Below are 24,858 nucleotides of genomic sequence, written 5' to 3'. Positions count from 1 at the left end.
TGAAACTCATATCACTCAACTGACAGGCCCAAAAGGTCACAGCTTGCGTCCAGGGCTCTGCCTCGTTCACCTTTCCTTTCGGCATTGCTCTCATAATTAATTGAAATGTCAATACATTGTTTGCGAGACCCAGCAAAAATATTAATGAAAGCCAACACCAAAGAAGGGGGAGGCCAGGCCCAGTAGCATTCCTGTCAGTGGCAGGATAGTCGGGCTCTATTATTAGCCTGGATGGGAATTCGGCTATAGGGAGGACGGAGTAATGGGAATGGGAATCATCTATCAAGAGGACTGAGCTGGCTCGGCTCGTCTGTGCTATTTATAGCGTGTTTTGGTAAAATCTGAACTTTAACTGGAAATTAACTTGCATGAAAATTGGACAAATATTTGCTGGATTTATTGCCAGCCAGCAAATTGGCCGTTACATGAGCCCGCCGCTTACACCTTATTCGAATGGGTCAATAAACTAAACAGCACCCCGAAGGCGATAAAATTTATAGACACCAGCAACAAGGGGTGCTCTGGGTGGGCGTGGCAGGAGTCGCGAGATAAGCGCGATTAGAAGACCGCAGTGCTAGTGCCATAGTACTTTTGCCAGTCACGCTCTGTACTCTTTCTGTATCTGTCGATGTTTGGGAGCCTTTTAAAAATGCACACGCACGCACTAGACACGCACACACTCTCTTATACACTGGCACACACAGATACGCTTAGACACACCGATATACACATGCATAAATCACATATTCCAGCGCTTTGCGGCCATTTAATGGCTGTCAAGATAAGCTTTCGGGGCTCTGCTTCGGGGCCCCATGTCAGCTGTATTTGTGTTTGTTTTTGCAGCGATGTTAGTGTGTGTGGGGGTGTGTGAGAGTGTGTACAAACGGCAAACAAAGTAAATAATTGCCTAAAATTGTGTAAACTAAAGGATAGAACCAGCAGGCCAGCCCTGATGCCTGTCACAGTGCATTTAACTGTTGCAACTTGCATGTCAGTTGAAATTTTTATATCAATGCCCTATAATTCCTTTAATAGAACGGAGAGGGCCAAATTAAATTTAGTTTTTAAATTATATAGTATTATAGAGAAAAATGGTATATGCGAGAAAAAGTAATAAAAACTTTTCCAACTTGTTATGTGCCAAACTTGTCTCGAAAATAACAACGAGTATTGATTGTCCGAAGAAATCAAAGACCATTCGACTTGTATTCGCTCTGCCTGGAAACAGGTCCTTAATCATTTATCGGCCATTGATCATCTTCGGGAAACTTTTCTGTATGAGAGCCTTTCAATTTGTTTGACGGCCAATTGGAGTTATCCATAACAACTTTTTTGCCTTTGCCTACTATCTTCTATCCGAGGATGTTTCATTTCGAATTTCAATTAAGTTGCAGCCACTCTTAAGATTGAGGACTCCGGTGGGAGAGTGGCAAGTGAAAAAGTTTCACGGCTGAAACTCTCCATTTTCGCCAAGAATAGTAAGTAGTGGCAGCTGGGATCCCGATAGGTGGCGGATGGAAGTGCTTGGCCAAATGGCCGAATCGTTAACCGAAAGCAGACTCACTTACTCTGGGCGAGGATTTTATGTCTTGCTGACTCACTGCTTTGCCCGCTGAGTGACTTGCAGCAGCAGGAGCCTCCATTCCCCTCCCCTGGCCACTTCCATGGTTATACCCATCCTGTTCCTTTCCAGCACCATTTCGGTTTCATTGTCAATTGACACTTTTTGTTGCCTCCACTGGTGTCGCTGGCGATTTAAGCTGCTCCCGCAGTGGCAGCTGCAGCGACTTGATTGCATTTTCACAGACTGAAGAGCGGATTGAATGGGGCTGTGACCCCACCCGAACCCACAACCCTCTAAGCCCCGTTCCCACAGCTGGCTGTTTGTTTTATGGCCCAGTGGCAACTGCTTATTGCTTTCGGTTTGCTTCAATGATGGCAACGTGTGCCAGTGTCGGTGTTGGTTCCAGTCCCGGTGCCAGTGCTAGTGCCTGTGCCCTCTTTTCTCGTCAACAACTCTTTGTTGTTTACGGGCAAAGTTTTTGAGCGCCCCGCTTGTTGCAAGTTAACGCTGCAAATTGAAATTGTTGCAACTTGGTTCGATTTATGTGCTGTGTTTGCTTACGAACTCGTCCGCAGCCTCAAAATAAACACAAAAAGCTGATAAGAGGGAAGAAGCTTACCGCTGCACCGCAGATCCACTTCCGCTAATTAATTGCCATAGGAAATTAATATGAACTTAAATGTATTTAGTGTTGAATAATGCATAATTGATGCGGCCTGGGACTCGCCCCTCGACTTTCGCCCAGGTGCAAAAACTTCACATTGCCTCGGCTCACCTTTTGGCAAATGGTTGGCGGATGGCTGTTGGCTGATGGGCGGAATGGCTGGGAAAAAGTTGACATTTTTAGCTTCATTAATCATTGAAGCGGGTGGTGCCCAATCCCACTCCCAGTCCCCCGGCTTAATGGGAAAAGTGTTTGGCTGCGAGGAAAGAAAGTGGAAAGTGGAATGTGGCTGGGCAGCCGGGCTGTTATTAATTACAGAAATGGCATAAAGCTCAACTGAGCAAACATTCAAGTCAATTACGAGAGCAAAGTAAATAAAGTGTATTCCGATGGGAGACAAAAAAAAGGGAAAAGGTAAAGAAAAAGCAGAAACACAACTGTTGGGTGGGAGAGAAAAAAATATACCAATAAAGTGAAACTTTCCCCTTCCGGGAAATGGCAATAAATTGGATATTCGAAACGGGCAGATGCACCGATTTGTGTTGATTAAAAAATCCCAAACGCAGCTCATTTAAATTAATTTACCCAACATTACGAATTATGTCAAATAATTTTCCATAATCCGCAAAGGCAAATAGCATTTGCATTCCAAACACACGTCTGTGTTCTGTGTGAATTTCAATTAAAATGCACAAACCGAAATATTTAAAATCATTTCTCGCCACTTGAATGCGGAATGTGACTAAAATCTCTTTAGCACTCTATCCCCGTCCAGCTGGCACTTTAAAATTTGACACAGCATCAACAACATGGCACAAACTGTGGCCAAAGTTTGTCCAACTCCTGTGACCCCTTCCCTGTGAAGTCCTCCTGTAGAGTTTCCTGCTTTTGTCCGCTTGGCCATAACCAGAAAATGACAAAAGCCATGTCAACAGCATGTTTAGGGGTTCTGGGCTCTGGGTCCTGGATTCTGTTGGGTTTTGCCTGGGTTCGAGTTCCAGTTCCAGTTAAGACAATGCCCTGGGTGTGTATCCTTTGAACGTGTCCTTGTGTGTATACATTTGTGTGTCCTTATCCGTGTTGCTTGTGGCCAAAGTCTTGCGAGTAAAACAAAACTTCTCCGCTTGGCCCGTGCCCAATTTCGTTACTTCCAACCAGTCCGGCGAACAATGGACACGATAATTTATTCATATTTTGGCCACACACACTATCCCCACCCCTCGCCTCGTGCGAAGTGTGGGCATGAATTTTTAAATAACCATAAATTTCTAAATTTACACAAGAGACACTGAAGACACATTGCACTTGCGATAAGCCGCATTCCAAACAAAAGGGACATGGTCCAAGAAAAAAGTGAAAAATCTCCCAGCAAACAATGGAAATTTTAATGAATATTTTCGGGTCGAAGCTTTTGCTCCCTTCCGAGTGTTGATAATTGCCACATAAATTCGGGTGTGTTGCGACCCACCGGACGACCGCCACATGTGCTGTGGAGAGAGATGGCCTGCATGGCCCGAAGGGAAAGATGTGTGGCACAACTACAAGATATTTATTATAAACATAGTGTCAGCACTGACCAAACAATTTGCTAAATATTTATATATTTGCATAATGCATGCAATCAAATTTTCTCACACTACACTAATTCGGGAGGCGGAGAACGGAGACCAGAGGCCGGAGACCGGAGAACGTGAGGGCGGCAAACGAATGTCGCCAACGCCATCGCCGTCGTCGTCGGATGGCTATAAATATTCAACGAGTTATTTTGCCAGAAATAAACTAATATAAATGCCAGGGACAGAGATTCTAAATTGTCAGACAGTGGTTAGTATACAAGAAAATTTCATTCAAATATATTTAAGAGTATATATGTACATATGTACATATGTTGGGTCCTTAAACATTTACTAATGACATTATGCTGATAACCATGGGCCATATTTCAAGCTAGTCCTTTCAGGAGATTAATTTGCAATATTGCTCGATAATACAAGTGCCAAAAAAAGGATATAAATTATTAATTTCTCGTTTATCTGAAATTGCACACCGTGTGTTTAATCTCTAATAAGCTTTTGTGGTTTATTATAAATATCATTGAATTCGAGAGTGTTTACCCATGAGTCTCATCAATTGCATAACTTACACAGCCACACACACACACACGCCTGTGGGTAAACACACACACACACCCCAGGACACATGGATATTCGCATACTGGTGGCGGTGTCTGTCTGGCTGCCTTTGGTTTTGGCATTAGTGCCAAGAAATTTTGCGGAGGGGCAAGGCCAACTAATTGCGGCGGCATAACTTGTTGCGCCCCTTGGAGCCACGCCTCTGCCCCTCCCCAGCCACATGTGTGGGTATGGGTAAAGTGCGCCGCAGATATATAGACGGAATTTACGAACGGACAGACGCGTCCGGACGGACGGGCGGGCGCATAGCGGCTTTCGTCTGTCTAAGAACTATTGCCAACAACAACAGCGGCGGCGGCAAATTGCATTAGCTATATTCCGTGCGAGTGTGTACTTTTGGGACATGTGTGGGAGTGGCCGGGCAGGGGGCGAGAGCCTTGGAAACATATGTGGGCCCGAGGTCACATCTCGGGTCACTTGTTTACAATAAACAGAGTCAAAGTGTCTCCTGGTTGGCAGACAACTTGACAGAAATTTTTGTTTGATTTCCCAGCAAAATGCGGTCGTGCTAATGAAATAAATATCAATTGGCAACCGGAGACAACAGGCGGTGCCTTTGAAAGATACTACAGTCGCAAATAGGTTGTCAAGGGAACCGGGGGAGTTGTAGCAAGAGGTAAAGTGCATTTTCAGCATGTGGAAAATTGCCATTTCTCGGAAACCTAGCTCAATCAGTTTTCAGAATTGCTGCGAGAGCAGCATGCTTTCATTATAATTAAATAAAGGCAGAAAGTTTGGTATTGTGAAACCCAATATTCCGGGTATTTTGTGGAAAGGCAATTAGGTAATAAATTAGGTAGGCAAATGAAAGGTAATAATAGTGAAGGCAAAATGGCAATGAACTTGACCTTTAATCATCAAAAGGAAGATAAAATACAATTTATTTAATTTATAAAATTTGGATAAGTTAACTGTCTAATAAGTAACTGAATAGTATGCCTTAAATTTTAATTTCTTGATGATTTTAAAGAATTTTTTAAGAATCTTAAATGGTTTTTTATGCAAACTTCACCAAATGATCGTCCCTATCACTATGACACTCTTCGCCGGGGGTATATAAAATTTTTAATATCAAAATAAACCGTTTGGCAGCCTGAAACATCTTTACCAAGTTATTCGAAGCCCCCTTGATGGCCCATAACCGGCAGTCGGGCCAACCGCAAAATGGCAAGACGAGTCGAACCGGAAGAGGACCCTTGGACCAACTTCGATTCCGTTTCTACGATGGCTACGAGGGCTGAGAGCTTAATAAAATTATGTGACGATGATTGCCGCCAGAGAGTAGTACCACGACCGGCTGCAGCCCAATCCCGATGCCGGGCCGCATTGCAAAAAAAGGGAAACCGGGAGGAGGCCAGGGGGCATCCTTGCAATTTCCAAGCGCTGCTGCTTGGCTGCCACTTGAAAAACGCATTAAGGCTGCAGTTTTGTGTGGCATTTGTATATAATATATATATTATATATACCATATATGCCATAATATGCTCTTGTACGGCTGCCCTATATGCATGCCAGAGTGGTTTGTTGATTGCATGTTAAAAGGCCTTCTGCAGCAGGAGCAGAAGCAGCTGCAGCTGCTGCTTTTGCTGCTGAAGCTCTTCGGTACCGTCTGCCATGAAATTTAATTAAAAACTTGTGTGCCATGAAATTACATTTCAACGTGAGTTTCCACTCCGAAACCGTACCTCTGTATTTCTGTCTCTGTGTATGTCTGAGCTGTGCGAGTGCTCAAAGGTGCACCCACCAGCCGGGGGAGTCGATTTTTATGTAAAAATGTTCAAAAGGAAACGCCGTGCAAAGGTGGAGAGACTTCCGACTTCCGTCCGTGCCACGTTCGCCCGAGATGAAGTCGCCCGGTCGCCATCTATGGAACAGGAAGTACGGAGTGGCGAAAATCACTCGCAGGGCAATTATTAAATTGGCTCGCCACCCATTAAACAAGTAAATTAAACGGGAAATACATTTTCATCGATCTGCCATCGAATTCGCATCCGCCGAGTCCCTGAATTATTGAGCGAGTCGTATCCTGGATGCCGCTGGTTCATTTTCACAAATAATATTGACAGCAAAAATCAATTTAAAAGCTCGACATTTTATTTTAAAAAGCCAACAGATTTCCGGCTCGCAATCTCCGCTGGAGCATGCTCGCTGGTGTGAAATATTGTAGCTAAAGTGGGCGAAAAATAATCCAGCTATAACCATAACCAAAAACGCCAAGGCTGCTGCTCCCGCTGGTATTTAACACACCTGTGCTGTGAGCCAGGACCAATTATGGTAAGCCAGCTCCGCGAACCAAGCTTAAATCATAATTTATTTACAAGCAATTCCGAATTACGAATGCAAATCTCGTCTTGGTTCTGAAATCAAATTGCAACACCTTTTGTTCAGCTGCTGCCACTGGATGTTTGTTGCTTGCGGCGCTTGTTATGCAAAAATCGCCGCTTTAGCATTTTGCATATTTCAATTAAGCATTACACATACGCCCCGTGCACCTAGGGAGCTGAGGAGCATCCACAGAAAGATAAAACACGAAGAAAACCAAAAAAACAATGTAGCAAACAAATGCAAAACCGAACGGAACAGAACAGCAGCTGTCTGGCTCTTGAAAATCCGCTTAAAACTTATTCAATTAAAGTTCCCGCCCGGAGGCAACAAAGCAGACGACAAATTCAAGTCGTAAAAATGGTTGAAGGCAAATGGCGACCAGCAAACGAGCAAACAACAACGCAAATGCCATAACTATGAGCATGCCATATAAAAATATGCACATAAAGTGTGTATAATATTGGTGGTGGGTGCATACACCCAACACCACACCACACAGCACTCCAAACACACAACAGCCTGGTCCCTGGTCCCATGGTTGCTAGTCGTGGACCTGGACCCCGAGTGTTGCCGTAAAAAAGTAGTAAGACCAACTCAGGCAGCGCACAAATGTGGCAAATAAATCAGCAGTCACTTGCCGCTGGTCGGGAATATTGCGATTACTCTAGTGTAGCTGGTATGTGGGCGCTTGTAACCCATTTGCTCGGTTTATTTACGTGACTTTACAGAACGCAAAGGGAAAACATGCGGAAAGGACAACAAACTAGTGTTGAAATTCTTGGAAAACTTGTTCATTTCAAAGAGGAAATGCATTCAGAGGAAAAACGGCTCAGTAACAAGTTCCACGAATTCTAAAATTAATTTTTCATCCTTTACCTTAGCAATGCTATGAAGAAGTCGATTCTCTGTAGTTTTAGTTTGAGCTAAGAGGATAACAGCATAGTTAGGATGTTCTGATGTCCTGAAATCCTCAAATAATTGCAGGGATAATATGCTTCTCGAAATAACGCATGTTTTAGGTTCATCTTGACTTTTGTTTTTAATGAGGGGAATGCTTATAGTTTCGAAAGGATATTAAGTTCAAAGCACATTACATTTTCGCCATCCTAGATTTGAAAGGGATGGCTGCCTTGAAGCCAGTCTGGAATCTATGGAAAATTTATGTGGTCTAGATGATGTTTATTTGGAGCCCTCATTTCTGAGCCAAGTTTATTGCGGTTTTCGTTTTCCACTCTGTTGTTGTTGACCGTCTATGGTCGCAGATTATATCTGCAAATCAGCATTTAAAAGGACATCACCGACCACCAACTATCCAACTTCACAAATCAAAAAAGTTTTTCAAAAAAGGCGGAGAGGGAAAATATAAAAACGGACAGAAACAAAAACAGAAAAACTAAATTATAATGCTAAAGAGGTGCACAGAGGCGCAGAGGCAAACTAAAGAGGCAAATATTTTGTCCGATTCAGTTCCATTTTATTTTCAAAAAGGCGTGGCCGGTGGGGTGGCACTATCTTCTTTTTTTTTTTATTTATTTGCCGCTGGCCGCAGACGCCACAACAAAGCAAATTTTTAGACGCCATGCATGGCTACACACATGTGTAGTGTGTGTGTGTTTGGGGAGCGTGTGTTTGTGTGTTTTTGAGACTCTATAGCTGTATGCGTGCTGGGGCACTATGCCGGAAACGTGACTTATTTGAAATTTATGTACTTTTTAGCCAAGCGCTAGGCAAAAAGCAAAACCCATTCGAAAAAAAGGGAAACAACCTACAGTTGAGAAAAAAAAAAATAGAAAGGCAAACAGAGCAATTTATAGAGCAAATTTCAACCCTTATCTGTTATGGTTCCAGCACATTTTTTCCTTCTCAAATTTTTAATTATTCGTTGTTTTTGTTTGGCTTAATTAGAAAAACATACAAGACTGGCTCGCTGGCGGCCAGCGGGGCGTATGTTCAATATGCAAATGCATGAGCCGAACAACAAGAAAAACAATTCACAAATTGAAATCAACGAGCATAGAACTTGATAGGTTTTTGTTTGTGCCACTGCCATGCTAGTGCCCCGTCCTGGCACCTCCTGCTTCCGACCCGTGTGCTCCTCCTTTCTTTCTGGCTCGTTCGTTTCGTTTTTCAGCTCGTGTCACACACGCTATTCACTTGTTGTTGGCTTTGTTGCCGCTGTTCGACATGCATCGATTACATAAACGGGAAGGGGATGGAGGGGCGGCCCTGGAAGGTTGGCGGTAGTTGGGCGGAAAGTGGGCGGCGGCAAGCAGGCAGCCCAGCCTGTTGGCAGGCAGCCTGGCTGGTTGGCTGCACAAAGCAACGGCATAAGTCACGAAGCTTTTGCTAATGATGAGGGCCTTGATGCTTTTTCAATTAACCAAATGTGTGACATACGGCACAGATTGCACGATTCAGAGTTCGGGGTTTTCGTGTCGGGAGATGAATGGTGTGGTGTGTGTGTGTGTTTGTGACTTTCTGTGTGTGACAGTGACAACAACTTGGCCTGGCATAAATCAAAGTGAAAGCAATTATATAGCAGGCTCTACATTAGTTGGCCTTCATTCATTTTCCCTCCCAATAACAAAGTGAGAAAATGTCGCAGCCCTCAGAGAACCAGAAGCTGATCAAGATTTTCACCGAAAATGGACCGTCCGACGCTAAGCGGATCGAGGATGAAGCCGTTAGTGAGCTGTTGCTGCGCTACTCCTGCGAAAAGGAGTCCCCACAGAAGCGCCCGAAGTCCTCCAAGGCAAAGCGAACTACATGGAGGCAGTCAAGCGAGCTAAGTAGCGAGACAAAGTGACCCCTGGACCAACATTGTGACTCCTGATGAATGCCCAGCCAATAAATCCATTTATGCTAAGCACTTGCTTATTATTATAATCCTCTGAGCCGAGGCACACACAACCACCGCACGTACATAGTTAATATACACACTCGTGAACATTTAACCCTAATTTACATTTATGTACAGTAAACTGAAGGGGATTCTGGGCTTTGGTTACCGAGGTCCGGGGCCAGCTGTGATTACCTGGCAGGCTCTTTTGTGTCATTCGTTGCCGGCTCCTCCACAAAATGGCAATAAAAGCAATTCGCAAAAAATTGTAGGTATGTGTTTTGTGCGCAGATACTCATCCACACACCCACACCATCTCCGAGGGCTACTTATAAACTCACCTTAATTAAACGTGATTAAGTAGATTTCCTCGTTTTTCTGCTCGACGAACTGTTTAGTTGTCGATGGTCTTTGTGTAGATATATGTATGTATGTAAGCTCGTTTGGGTTCTGCAACTTGTGCTTATTAGTTGCCATTTATTGTTTCTCTTCTCAGTTTGGAAGGGTAGTGCAACTTGCTCACAAAGGTTGTGCTTTCGTAAGTAAGGCTTAAATTCAATTCAATTTAATTAACGAATTAGTTTCAAATGTACGCCGTGATTAAGATTCCAAATAATTATCGCAACAAAACATTCCATATCTGCAAATTCCATTAATTGGGTATTCGATGAATGTTAACATGGAAACTTCTGCCAAAACTTGGCTTTCAAAACTTGGCTCCTTTGAACTGAAGTTGGACTTTAACAAAAGACTCAATTAATGTAAAATCTTTCCCATGTTCAATTCGGACCGAATAACATTTCAAATTATTTCAACGCAAACAAGGAAAACATTTTCGCCACTATGCATCCCAGGAGGGTATTCAAGTTTTCGGCTCAGGCCAAATTAGCATTCAATTTCCATGTTTTTCCCTCCCATGGTCGGATGCTCGACTGAGCTGGGCAGGGTTGGGTTCGCTTGGCTCACGTTGTTGTAATTTAGTTTCATTTGTGCACGAAAATGAATTTGTATTATTGTTTGCATTAATTTGCCTTATTAATTACGTTTATGCTTCTGACTATTATGTTTTTTCTGTTCAAGCTCCCCGGCTTCGCTGTTTTTCCTCCCAGTTCTTTGCCCAGCTTTCCCAACACAGCATCCCCATAGCTCGCCAGCCTGCCAGCTCGGCAGCTCTTCGAGCTCCCCTACTCCCAGGGGGTAATTCGAGCATTGGCTGTGCGGGCAATCAAATAAATAATGAGACGGCGACTGCGGCTCCCAGTCCGTAGTTCATGGTTTCATCTGGCCTCTGCCGGCGCCGGCGACTGCTGGCAGCTCAGCTCAGCTCTGCTCTGGCCTGGTCTGGTATGATGCTGGCGGCGCTGTCGTCAACTTTGTTTAATATGCGCAAACCGTCGCAGAACTTTTGCAGCTACTTGTCGTCAACATCGTTGGCAGCGTCTCCTCCTATCTTGGCCCGTTGTTGCTGTTGCGATTGTCTATGGCAACTCGCTTTTATTATTTGTTGCTGCTCGTCTGTATTTCTATAATTGCCTTTTTGCCTTTGTCTACCCCAACGTCAAGTATCCGTGTGTATCTGAATGTATCTGTGCCAGTATCTCGAGTATCTCAACATTTTCAGTTGTCCCGTTTATGAAATTCTGACTTCTGAAATCAGTAAGCCCACTCTGCTGACAGCTTTCAATTTTCTACGCTCGTTCGATTGGGAAGAGCCTGTGGGGTAGCCAGTCAGGGTAATGGAAAATGCAATTTTCAATTTTCCTGCCACGTGCACTGCAATTCAAAGTTTTCCTAATTCAATTGATTGTTAATAGTTGTGGCTTTGAGCTTGACAGAACGATGTGTACATACGGCGAATGAGCGATGTCAAAAGTTGCCTTCAACCCAGAGCCCCTTTCCGTAGCTGACTTTTGAACTTTCTACCAAATACATATACACAGAGAAGCCCTCCCCTTACCAGTTTGAATGACAGGAAAGAAACAACTTAAATGTCAACCCGATGAAGCTAAAGGCACTCCACCATAAACTCTCATTTCTCAGCACAAAAGCCCGCGCACGTCAACCTCAAGCAGCGCACTAGGCTACGCTGATTTGTACACAGCCGAGCCAGTGAAAAATAAAAGAAGCTGCTCAAAACAACAAACAAAGCAAGAAATAACTGTGAGGTGAAAGGAACGAATGTTGAATACCCAAGCTTAGGTAAATTCTTTAAAATGAAGTCAAGGAATAGTCACTTACTAAGAAGTTTAAAGCATGCTCTATTATCCGTTTTGTAATTTTTTGAACCTTTTCCTCAAATTAAAACATTAAATAGTACTATCCCGCTACAGAAGAGCAATAAAAATAGAAAATCATTTGATACTAAATATTCCGATTCTATTTTTTCCTCTTCCTATCCCATAAATCCTACAAGAATACATGATACCCCAGAAATCCAGGTACAAAAACTAGAGGAGTCGAGAACAAGGAGAAATCTGCTTCCGTGTTGATTGTTTGGTTTGCCTAGCTCTGCTTCACTCGGCTCAGGGCAGAAGCACAAAAACTGAAAAAGAAAAAATACGACAGGACGACGCCCATAAAAAGCGACTATGTCTGCTGGAATCGCTTTAAAAACAAGTGAAAGGAGACTCAAGCCACTTCGGGGCGGTGGGCTGTTGGCTGTTGGCTGTTGGTCGTTCGGGGAGAGCCGGGGCTGAAAGCCAAACCTGTCCATCAGCAAAACTATTGCAACAATAAACAAGAACAATTTGACAATTGAAGTGTTTCCCCAGGATCCGAAAGAAAAGGACTCGGCGGGGACCGACTTAGACTTCTGGCCAAAGTAGCCTCATCGCCTGCCAGGGAGCACTTGAGCACAGTTTCCGGTCATTTACACGTACACACATACAAATGTGAAACTGAAACACGCACACAGCCAAGCATACGCCGTACGGCGTGTCAATCGGTGTGACACAGTATCCTACATTTTTATTGGCATCTCTTTAGCTGAGAATGTGTGTCTTTGTAGGAATTGGAGTGAGTGTTTGTGTGAGTGAGATGATATACTACTCGTATCAAATGCAATGTTGCAATGTCGCCAAGTGTCGTCACTCACCACCGAAAATCATGCCTGCTGCCTAGGCTGGCAAAATGAAATTTTAGCAATCCGGAGCAAGGTCATCCTAACTGGGAAATTAAATTGAATTGAATTCTCAGCTAGCTTTGTTTACACATTGTGCCAATTTACAGCAATTACTGTGGGCTAGTGGAGAGTGAGCCCCACCAGGCCAGCGATGGCCCGGGGCAACAGTCGCAGCACAAGCGCCCAAAAAAGCACGCTATGAAAAATAACCCAAGACAATTGGCACAAACTTTCATAACATTTTGTATATGTTTTTTCTCCAGGAGACCCCAACAACTACTTTTTATTTGTAAGGGGCCAACGGGGCGGATGGTTGATGCTTGGATGACCAAAAAGGATGGATGGCTTTGCACAGACTCCACGTGCAGCAGCCGCACACTAGTCTCTCGTCGCTCTCTCTGCCACTGCTCTCACCCACTCTCTCTCTGTCTCTCTCTCTCTCGAGTACTGTCTCTCTCGTAATGGCCTGCCTTAATTTTCTCGATGAAAATCTCGGAAAATCCCTCTCCCATCCTAACTCATCTGTTGTCTGCGCAGCTGCTGGCACTGCCTCCTGCAGGATCAGGGTGTGGTGAGTTATGCTGCCGCTGTGGAAAAAGGAAAATGCCTTTGGCCCTACCTTCTGCTGGCGTCGCTGTTGCTGCGCTGTTTCTCTTCTGTCGCTGCTGCTGCCGCTACTGCTGCTGCTGCTGCTGCTGGCGCTGTCTCTGATTTTTGGCGCTGCTGAATTTTCCTGCTAGGATGGCTAGGCTGAGCGCCTTTTCCACTGAACTTCTTCGAATGGTGCCGCTTCTACTGCCGCTGCTACTGCTGCTGCTGCTGATATGTGACTCGCACTCACACACAGATACAAAACACTCGCACACACTGACACTCTCTCACACACACACACACACGCACACCGTCACGAACACGGACACAGGCTTCCACTCACACGCGCGCATCGACAGCTTTGGGCCAGTGTTGCTGTTGTTGCTGCTGTTTGTCTTGCTCTACTCGCCAGTGGCAATTATTTTCACATTTTTTTTTTATCATCTATTTCATCTAGTCGCTGCTGACATTGCTGCTCAATATCCTTGTTGCTTTTGCTGTCGTGATTGCGATTGTTATTGTAATTGTGCTTGTGCTAGGACTTGTTCTGGCGCTCGTCTCGTGCTTGTGGTTGTTGTGTTGCGTGGCGTTGTTCCCTCTCGCTCGCTCTCTCCCACTCGCTGTCCTGCTCGGTCTCTCTTTCTCAGCTCTGCATGGACTTCGCAATCCCCCTTCTCTATGACTGACTCAGTGTGTGTCAGTTGTTGGTTGAAAAAATAAATTAGTTCACGTTTCCGCTTTTGTCAACCGAACACGTCAACTGTCTGCACCTGACTGACGGACTCGTTCGCAGCCTGCAATTCTCGGTCCTCGGTCCTCAGTTCTCCACTTTGGATGCTCAGTTCGCAGCAACAGCGACAGTGGCAGTGGCAGAGACTGAGGCAGTGAGTGAGAGAAAGCAGAGCGCCGACTCTCTATAATCTCGTGTGGATGCTGTTCAGTTCATTCTCCCCTTTTCATGCTCTCGACGGGAGCATAAAATCTTTCTGCCTTTGTTTTGATTTATTTTTGTGGTAGGTTCTTGCCGAGATTGTCAAAGAGCGGACTGTAAGAGCAGCAGCATCGGCCACGTCCCAACTAAAAGCAATACTTGTAGCTTAACCTTTTCCATCCCCAAATAAAAAAAACCCTGGCCCCCAAAATCTTCACCATCCACCGCCCTCCCTCGAGACGCAATCCGCTCCCTTCACCTTCCCCAGCAATCAACATTCAAAATCCAACTCGCAAAAGTATTCGAAGCGCAAAAATGTGCGCTGCCGGGGCAAACAAAATACCAGCCCCAAAAATAAATATCATAAAAATATGAAAAATAAATAAATGAGCCAAGGGAAAAGGGGGAAGGGGGCAGGGACAGGGGGCGAGGCTGGGACGGAATAAATATAAATATTTGGCCAGCTACAGTTATGCCCCGGCTTAACAAAAGGGCTGCTGCCCAATCGGGTTTACAAAGCGATGAAACGCGAGGAGTGCGGCGGGTTCATGTTGATTTTTTTAAGCGGTCTGTGCTGCTCTTTATGCAAACTGCCGCCGCTGCCACTGCCACTGCCGCTCCACTGTTAAGGCCCACCCCCTGCCTAGCAGTCCGCCTCCACACCTATCCGTCGACTGCCCGCTTAGTCGACGCGCGCCCTTGTGTTTTTGCTGTTGTTTGCGGGTCGGGCGTCTCATGAATATGTAAATTGTTATTATTGCATATTGTTAGGCGCCAGCAGCAGCAGCATCAGCCGCCGCCACAGAGCAGGATAACAGACTCCGTGGCAGGCGAAGGCCAGGTGAGCGAAGAAAGCATGGAGAAAGCGACCTTAATGGTAAGAACTTCCGCCGGAAATAGTAAGACTCGTAGATTTGACAAATGTCGCGCAGCGAATTAAATAATGAATACCAAATAGCTGAACGAGAAACTTTCCCTTTTGCTTCCTGTCCGGAAGTGAATTGCTAGAAATTAAATTACATTAAGGGGTAAACGAAATTTAGAGAGAAATTTTCACTTTCTTGGGACTTTGAGTTAAGGAGAGATCTTTGAGATTGTCACCTAAAGTCTAAGATATAGAAACAACGTTGTTAGAAACTATGTTTTGGCTTTTGATAATTGTTGGCATTAGAAAAGTGGTAGGCCAATGGCAACCACATTAAATTCCAGATGGATCGGGCAGCTTTAAATCAAGGGAAATCATTGTCAATAGCGACAGCAACACCTAGGCAACAAAGTAATGGCTGTCAAACGAACACACACACACACACACAGACACACAAAGAGGGACAGAAGAACGCAGACACAGACACCTCTGTCAGTGTCAGTGACACACACGCATGTACTTGAGGTGCCTTGACAACCTGAACATGCCAAAGAACCAAAGAACAAGACATTTGCCGCGGCGACTTTGATTGGCAGCCTCCTCCTCAGTGAAATTGAGAGGGGGGCAGAGGGTTAGGGGTAAGGGGGATAAGGAAAATCATCATTGCTAAGGGTGTGTGTGTCTGTGTGTGTGAGTTGGTAGGAATGTGTGGGACGGTCGCTGTCGTCACCACCATTGCTATTCCCATCATCGTCATCGTCATCCATAATAACATCAAACAGCGGACTGCCCAGACACAGGAGGCCCACCAGTTTCCACTTCCTTCCAAAGATTTCAGTTCTCAGTACCGCCCCCATCCCGACGCCCCCTCCTCCTTTTCGTCCTTCGGCACCTTAGGACAATTCCGGCCACCAGCCTCCCCGCTTGTTATCACGCGCAATAAAAAGCTTGCCAGAGTTTTCGTTTTTTCTTGTTATGGTCCCCCATCTGCCATACCCTGCGGAAAGGGTATGAGCCGTTTGCCGAGATTCTCAAGAGAAAACAGGATATTCTTTGCGATTTCTGGTTATCCTCGTCATGAATATTCAGTTCAGACTTTTCTTGGCACTTAAAGGATTCAATTTTGAGAGTTTTAAAAGGTTTTAGTTTAACTGTTTATTTGTCCCCTTTTCCTCTAAAAACTACTGATATATCCTTTCAAAGTCCCTTCAGAGCATCAAAGCTTCGTCCATCCCCTTCGGATATTTTACTTTTTCACTGATGCTTACTTGATTTTTCCTTCCTTACGATTTTCAAACATTTACTTTCGCTTTTTCCAAAGGAAAACATTGACAAACACACTCGCACACACATAGCCACGTATTCAAATTGGTGGAAGGGTGGCAATTGGAATCGTCCAGCCCACCCCACCGGCGCTGCCACCCCTCCCCCCGCGGGTCATACAAAATAGGACCACGAACTGGCAGCTGGCGCATAGAAAACAACAAAAATACGTATACGCCCCGTGTACGCAGGCGAAAATTGTTGTTGGTGGGTGTGGCACAGCAACTGCGACGTCGACAGCAACGTCGGCAGAGAAAAAGGCTGAGACTGAGACTGAGGCTGAAGCTGAAGCTGAAGCTGTAGCCGAGGCAGTGGCAGAGGCAGAGGCGTTTCTTGAATGCGCGTTTAGTTTCAAGTGTTATTTTTGTACTAGAAGCAGCATCAGCAGCAGCAGTAGCAGCACCCAAAGAGATTGCGGGGGTGGCAACAGGGGCTAGGTTGTATTAGGGGGTGGGGGGGGTCGAAGGACTCATTCCTCGCCATCTTCTCCGTTGCTGGGTACCCTTCATCCTCTTCTTATTCGTCTCCGTCTTCGTCTTGGTCTTGGTCTTCTCCTTCTTCTCGTTCTCGTCGTCTATTTTGGCTGAAGTGCGTAATTGATGTGAAAAGTGGCAACAAACTGTTTTTTATTTGCGCTTGCTTTCAATTTGTTTAAATTGCTGGGCGCTGTCTTGCCACTTCCCGCACTCACACACACGCAGACCCATACCATACACAGAGAGAGAAATACCCTCACACACACTCACACTCACACTCATATCTTCAACCGAACACACACTGTTAAACGCTGATTGAAGTTTTATTGAATTTTAAATTGCGCTGGCCTTGGTTTGCGTTCGAGTTTCATTCTGCTGCTGCTTATTTTCACTTTCCACTTGTGAGTATTTGCTTTCAGTTTTTGCTAAATACAGAGCTGAAAAAACCTTATGGAATTAATCGAGCCTGAGAGGAAAAAATAAGTATTATGGCTTATAATAATTGCTTTGAATAAAACTCCTATCGATCATACCCTACCCCACTACTTTTAAATATAAATAGTATAAATAGTATTCCTAATTTTAGACGTGTAAATTATAATCACGACGGGTTTTAACTTTTAAAAAAATATATATTTAAACTTTATTAGGTTTCATTCCGATCTTAAGTCTAACAAGGCATTATATCTTAACCTAAGCTAGATTCCGACTGACCAGGCTTGAGCTGATTCTTTTCCTTCTTGGTTCGGGATCTTCCCGAAGTATATTACGAATTGAATTCCGAAGAGAATTTCCCGAATGGGATTGCTGTGATCAGCATGGAAAATTTGGGTATCAATACGGATGCTTAAAAAGGGGAGCCGCAGTGGCGTGATTCTAGCGGATGTTTAGTCTAATGTTGTTTTTGCCGTGGCCGGCTCAATAGGGGGAATTTGTTTATTTCATTTCTCAAGCTTGGTCTTCCGTTAGGGTGCTAGATGCGAGTGTGGGAATGTTTATATTATAAAGACTCAAAAGAGCTTGGTGGCAAGTGCCCAAATAATTGTTTATAATATTCATATAAAATATGGCTTAAACTTCTAGTTAATTCTCCCCCTCCTAAGATGAATCGTCCCGATTCATTACAATTGTGCGGTGAGGGAGGTGATTTTATTATTAAGTTCGGCAAATGTTATTTCAATATTTCTTTCAGATTCAACTTCTGCAATGGATTCTGCAGTGGTTTCGTTTTTTGGAATTTCTATTTCTTGTTCAATATTGGTTCGTTTTAATTGAATTTGTTTTAGCATTTTGAATATTATTTTACGTGATTTATATATGGCACAAAGGATAAGTATTACAATTAATAATATGAGTTCAAGGGATATTTTTGTATTTCCTATTTTTACAAACGGGTTTATAATGCTTATGTTGTCTAAACTTAGTTCGGAATCGTTGGAAAATATGTAATCTGTTATTATATAATTATTGTATTTATACTGTGATATATAATCCAACATTTTCTGTTTTTCGTTGATGTATTTTATATTATTGATAATTATGCTTTCATTAAATAAAATCAAAAATGCGCCATTTAGTTTTGTTTCGTTTACAATATTTTCTCCAGTGAGGAGAATAGCGCCTTCATCTAAATTTTCAAATTGTTTATTTTTTTCTCGTATTTTTGAACAGTTTGCCTTTTTTCCATTTAAGAGATTTATAAAACACGAGCTCTCGTTTGAGAGTTTACAATAGTTATTGAATATTTCTTTTTTAAAGTTTGTTATTTTATAGAATTTTCCATTACAGTATGCTGTCTTATCGTCTATTATTAATTTTCCATTATTTTGGGCAATTGCCCTTGATGTGTACAAGCTACAGATATTGTTTATAATTGGGTATTTTATGTATATTATAAGTAGGTCTTGGTTTTTTATTATTTTAAAAGTGGAGATGTCTAACAGATCTGATAGTACAACTGGTTTATTTTCGTGTCTAAATATTTCTTTAATATCTTGTTCGTTTAGTATTTTCGTATTAAAAATGTCTATTTTTGCTAAGGTGATTGTATCGATTAAATTTTGGATATCAAGTGTAATTAATTGTAGTCGGTGTTGTCTTACTTTTGTTTCTTTGTTAACAACGATTGTGTTAAGAATTTTGGTCATAAGTTGGACTTCTTGAAATATACGTGAATTTATTGTGAATTGTTTGTTATTGTTTTCTGTCAGTTCGTTAATTTTGTTTTCTATTCTTATTAAGTCGTCATGGTCTGGTGTACCTGCTAGCCATTTCCATGCTGTGCCCAATTCGTTAATGCCCCTTTTATTTCTTGATGGTATTAATTGGGACATAAGAATTTTAATAATGTTTAGATTTTGGGAAATGTCCCAGTCTGAATCTGAGTTGCTGTTGTTAGTATTTTTATCTTCTATTCTAATTATTTCTTTGTAAAAACTTAGGTTTGTGATATGAAAGAGGTCCTCGAATGAGTCATACGTCAATACATCGTTTTCATTCTTCAGTAGTAGGTATTCGTTGTTAGTGTAGTCGATTATTTCGGAGTGGCAAGTGATTATCAAAATGGTGATGATAAATGGTATTTCCATTTTCTGTAAAATATGGCTTATTTAATGTTGTCTTTATGAATAACTCGTTTCCTATTATTAATGATTACTTTATTGGGTAAATTTTCCTGAACGACTTGTTTTTTAAATCTGGGACCTAATTTGTTTCTTTCTCCGTGTATTTTCTCGTATACTACTTCTCCTACATGATAATTTTTATCTAATTTATTTTTATTATGATAATCTAACATTTTAGTTTGTGCTGTTTGTAGTTTTAATGGTAAGTCACTGTGATCTATTTTGTTGAATAAAATGTCGTATGGTTTTTGATTTGTTACTGAATGAATTGTCATATTGTAGCTTTTTGCTGCTCTTATAATAACTTCGGAATATTCTAGGAGACGGTACTCATCTTTAATACAACGAGCTATCTCAGTTAGGGTTGAATGGGCTCTTTCAACTTGTCCATTCGAAAGGCTATGTCTGGGGTCTGCGTAATGGATTGAAATACCAGAACGCTGTAGGAAGGATTTAAATTGTGCTGATGTAAAGCTAGGTTCGTTATCTGTCATAATCGTTTTAACTTGGGGAAATGTTTGAAGTATTTCATAGACTTTTATATCGATATTTTTTTTGTTAGTAATTTCTTTTACAACGAGGTATTTGGAATAGGCATCAATGCAAGTTAAGAAGGTTAGATTTTGCGCGTAAAAAATGTCAATATGTAAGTGTTGGCCTTCTATTTTTGGAATGGGGGCTTCTCCAATAGGTATTTGAGTCGGGTTTCTATTATATTTGTTCGTATTACAAATTTCACAATTTGTTATATATTCTTTTAATTTTTTGTACAGATTCGGCCAATAGTATAATCTGGTTATTTGTTTATAATTTTCATCTAATCCTCGGTGCGCTCTACAGTGTGTTTCCTCTATAATTATTGCTTTATCGTCATTATTTGTTATGTCTACAACAAAACTTTTTGTATATACGAATTTATTAATGAAGTTATTTTTTAATTGAACTTGAATTTCATACAACACTTCAGGAGTACAATGAATCCCTGTATTAATATTGGGTTGTAGATATTCTTTAAGGACTGTAACTAAGTTTTCTGGTTGATCATATTCAATAATATGACGTTTATTTTCAAATACATTTATCTGTTCATGAATTGTGAATTTTCCCTTTGCTATTAAAAGTTGTTGTTTAAATTGATTAAGTGGTTTTTTTGTTTCGCCTATAATGTTACTAAAGCTACTTTCGGCTGAGTGTTGGGTTCCGTAATCCGTGGATTCTACGTCTTCATCTTCTGTAATATTATTTATTTCAATTCGGGACAGTGCGTCTGCTACTACATTGGTAGTACCCGGTTTATACAAAATTTTTGGCCTGAAGCTTTCTATGTAATTGAACCATCGTTTTAATTCCACATTTGGGTTTTTATCCGAAATTGCGTATGAGAGTGATTGATGGTCTGTATGTATTTCAATTCCTGATACTCCGTACAAATAGTTTCTTAGGTTTTTTAATGCCCATACTATTGCTAAAAGTTCTTTTTTGTTAGTCGCGTAATTTCTTTCAGTTTTGTTAAGGGTTTTTGATATAAAAGTGATTGGGTATCCGTCCTGAGAAAGTACTGCTCCTATGGCTACGTCGGATGCGTCAGTTGTTAATGTAAATTGTTTTGAATAGTCTGGTTGGACCAGTTCTATTTGGCAAATTAGGTGTTCTTTGAGTTCATTAAATGCCTGTATTGCAGTCTCGTCAAGAGTAATTAAAACATTTTTTGACATCCTCTTGGATATTTTTCCATTGGAACCTTCTAATAATCTAGTCAGGGGTTTGGCAATGGTTGCATAGTTTTTTACAAATTTTCTATAATACCCAGTGAGACCCAGGAAGCTACGCAGCTCTCTGATATTTTTGGGAATTGGGTAATTCGATATGGTGTCTATTTTTTGAGGATCGGTTTTAATAACGTTTTGCGCTACTACATATCCTAAAAATGAAGTTTCTAATTTAAAAAATTGAGATTTTTCTAATGATATTTTCATATTGGCTTTATGTAAAATATTAATGATTGAATTTAGGTCTTTGAAATGTTGTTCGAGGGAGTGAGAGAAAACAATTATGTCATCCATGTAGACATGGCAGAATTTACCAACATGTTCTCGAAGTATATCATCCATTGCCCTCTGGAAGATTCGAGGTGCGTTTGTTAACCCGAATGGCATTCTAATGAATTCGTACTTTCCGTTGTTAATTGAAAATGAAGTTTTTTCTACGTCTGATTCTTTCATCAAAATTTGGTGGAAACCTGATTCTAAGTCTATAGTACTAAAGTATTTAGCTTTTCCTAGATTTGATAAAATGACTGTCGGATCTTGCATGGGGTATCTATCTGGAATCGTGCTAAGGTTTAGTTTCCTGAAATCGATGCATAATCTATGTTTAGGGGTGCCATCTTCATTAGTACCTTTTTTTGATACTACAATTACGGGTGAGTTATAAGGACTTTTGCTGGGTCTAATGATTTCATCATTAATCATTCGTTGTATTTCTTGATTAACAAATTCGTTTACTGCTTGTGAGTATGGGTATTGCCTTGAGTAAATCGGTTTATCGTTTATTGTGTCTATTTCACAGCGAACGTCCGTCCGGAATGGTAAATTTGTATTTATTTCTGAATGTACTTTTTTTATTGTGCTTATTATTAGTTCAATGTAGTTTTCTGTATCGGTTTCGTCTATATTGTTTTTTACATTGTTTATGCCAAAAATATTTTCGGCCGTGTTATCTATATTCTTTATATCGTTTGAATCGGATTTTACATCGGCATCGTGTTCAGTGTCTGAGTACCCTGAACCACTTGAGGGGTAGTTGTCGGAAATCTGACTTTTGGTGCATTTGGAACCTGAGTATTCCAAATTTCTTGTGTCGGAATGAACATCGACGGCGTGTTTGGGTTTTATATAACCCAAACTATTAGATTTGAAATTGTCAGAAGTATCGCTGATGGTGCTCTTAGAACTTAAGTGTTTCGAATTGTGTGTGTCGGATTGAACATCGACGGCGTGTTCGGGTTGTATGTACCCCAAACTGTTGCATTTATAATTTTCGGAAATATCGCTGACAGAGTTTTTGGACCCTGAGTACTCTAAAGTGTATATGTCGGAATGAGCGTCGACGGCGTGTTTGGGGCTTATATATCCCAAACTTTTTATGCTAAGTGAATTCTTGCTTGACAAATTTTCGTAGTTAAAATATTTGTCTAATATATATTTTTTTAGTGGAAGTATGGTTGTTTCTTTGTTTAGTTCTAATAAATTTATTTTTTCATCATAGTGCAATTTTTCGATTTTTCCCTTACATTTTAGTGTGTCATTGTTCGTGTCAATGACTGCTCCTATCTTTTTTAGTAAATTGTATCCTATTAATAAGTCTGCCTTTAGGCCCTCTATTTCGTAAAAAATTTGTTTTGTTTGAAAAATTGTTATGTAGTGGCATTTTTTTATTGTTGAGTATCCATTAACCGTGGATACTCTTTTGTAAATGGGCAATTCTATCCCGTTTTGGTAGGTACCTTTTTTTATGTAACAGGCTGTGGCTCCTGTATCTATCATAACATTAAGTTTTTTATTAATTTTTTTGTCAAATCGTAATATGTGTGGCAGACCTATTCTTCTCCTAAAAAATGTTCCTCTTTGATATTATTTATGCGCATTTGTTTGTTTCTAGGTTGAGCAGATGACTCAATTTGTGCGCGTTTAACTGCCTGTTCTGGTTGTTGGAATGAATTATATTGGAGGCTATTTGTAGTTTGGTATTGTTCACCATTTGGGAATACTTGGTTACTATTTTTATTTTGGATTTGGATGCTGGAGTCCACTTCCATAGGTTCGCTTCTGTTTTGGTATGTATTATTCCTTTGAGTCCAAGTATTATAACTTGGATAGGGATTATACCGAGTGTTATTGTGTTGATAGCTATTATGGTTTTGGTAGCTATTACTATTTTGGGGGTTATTTTTATTTTGGGAATTATTATTATTCTGAGGAGAACTTCTATTGTTATGCTGATAATTGGGATTTTGTCCGTTATAATTTTTGTAATTGTCGTTGGTTCTGTTCAGGCGCAATTGATTGCCCTGATTCTGACCATCAGATCTATAATATGGTTCGTTTTGGTTTCGTTGGTTATCGTTATAACGGCGCTGAGGTGCGCTAAAACGATAAGCGAACTGTGCCCTCATATGATTGCTCTCCATTTCTTGAACTCTAGCTAGAGCGTTTGGTAAGTCTGGAGGATTTAGGGAAAATAACATGCCAGAAATTGGGCCGTTTAGGCCAGTTATGAATACCCTCAAGGCATTTTGTCTATGTCTGAGGTTTGCTTCTGTAGTTATTGGATTTTCTTTTCCGTACGTCATTATGGTTTTATTTATTAAGAGGGTTAACTTTTTGTTAACCAAATTATAAAAGTCCATAACAGAAAATCTGTTTTGTGTCAGCACGCTTAATTCTTGTTCGATTATGTGGATTGGCCTCTTGTCGCTAAAGACAAAATCGAGTCTGGCCAAAATAGCGTCAAAGTTCAATACGGTTCCATGGTTTGTTAAAGCGTCATTGGCTTTGCCTACAATCTTGTTTCTTAAAATGGTTAGGGCTACAAAGTACCGACGACTTTTGCGGACATAGAGTCCCATTGCTGTTTCAGCGGCTTCTCGCCAAGCTACGTAATTGTCTAAATTTCCAGAAAATTGGGGAACGGATTTGACTATTTCTAGTGTTTCGTCGCATGGAATGGTATCGTCAATCTGTTCGATTTGGAATTCGGTCACTAAATTGGATTTGGAATCCAAGAGAGAACGTAACGTTTTTATTTCCTCATGTAGTGGTGTTAGGTTGTTAGCTATCAATCGGACAATTAGGTCTGATGTTAGTGTTTGTTCAGGTGTTTGTCGGCTTAAATTAGCGCTATGGCTAGTAGATGGACCGTTTGAGTCTGTCATTTTAAAGTTTCTTAAAGCGTTTATTAATTCTTCCAGTATTAATCACTATTTAGCAAAACAGCAGGCAATTTTTTTCTTGAATTTAATTTAGTATATAATTGGTATATTATATGAAATATATATAGACATATTTTGAGACGGGGATTTATAAAAACACAATAGAGGAGGAAAAAAAAAAAGGTTACATATAAATTCAATATAGTGTCGGTGTGTAAAATAGGATTTACATTGATGTGTTTTTTATTTTTAATTATTTATTTTTTTTATAAAACTAAACAATAATCTATCTCACGTTTGTGATTTTTTTTTGGTGTTCCTCTGATGAAATTGCTTTTTTTTTTTTTCTTCCTTCCCAGTCCTTTTTCCGTTGAGTGGGGGGTCTTCTGCCGTTTTTTTTTTTTTTTTTTTTT

At 41.3% G+C, this 24,858-nt stretch overlaps 1 protein-coding gene across 4 annotated transcripts in view; it reads right to left on the bottom strand.

Annotated features, from left to right (window-relative positions):
* LOC6500398 (glutamate-gated chloride channel) overlaps window positions 1-13,552 on the bottom strand; it is a 33,924-nt gene extending 20,372 nt beyond the window's left edge. For 2 of the 4 annotated variants that reach the window (XM_032450002.2, XM_032450004.2), the window contains exon 1: window positions 13,325-13,552. The gene's annotated coding sequence lies outside the window, so the exon portion shown is untranslated. The remainder of the gene's footprint in view (window positions 1-13,324) is intronic. The other 2 variants (XM_032450003.2, XM_032450008.2) reach the window with 1 other exon arrangement.
* Window positions 13,553-24,858: the final 11,306 nt, after the last annotated feature.

Source organism: Drosophila ananassae, chromosome 2L, assembly GCF_017639315.1.
Source record: "Drosophila ananassae strain 14024-0371.13 chromosome 2L, ASM1763931v2, whole genome shotgun sequence".
In the NCBI taxonomy this organism is placed as follows: Eukaryota; Metazoa; Arthropoda; class Insecta; order Diptera; family Drosophilidae; genus Drosophila; species Drosophila ananassae.
Note: the sequence above shows the minus strand (reverse complement) of the source record. Positions and strands in the feature narration are given on the sequence as shown.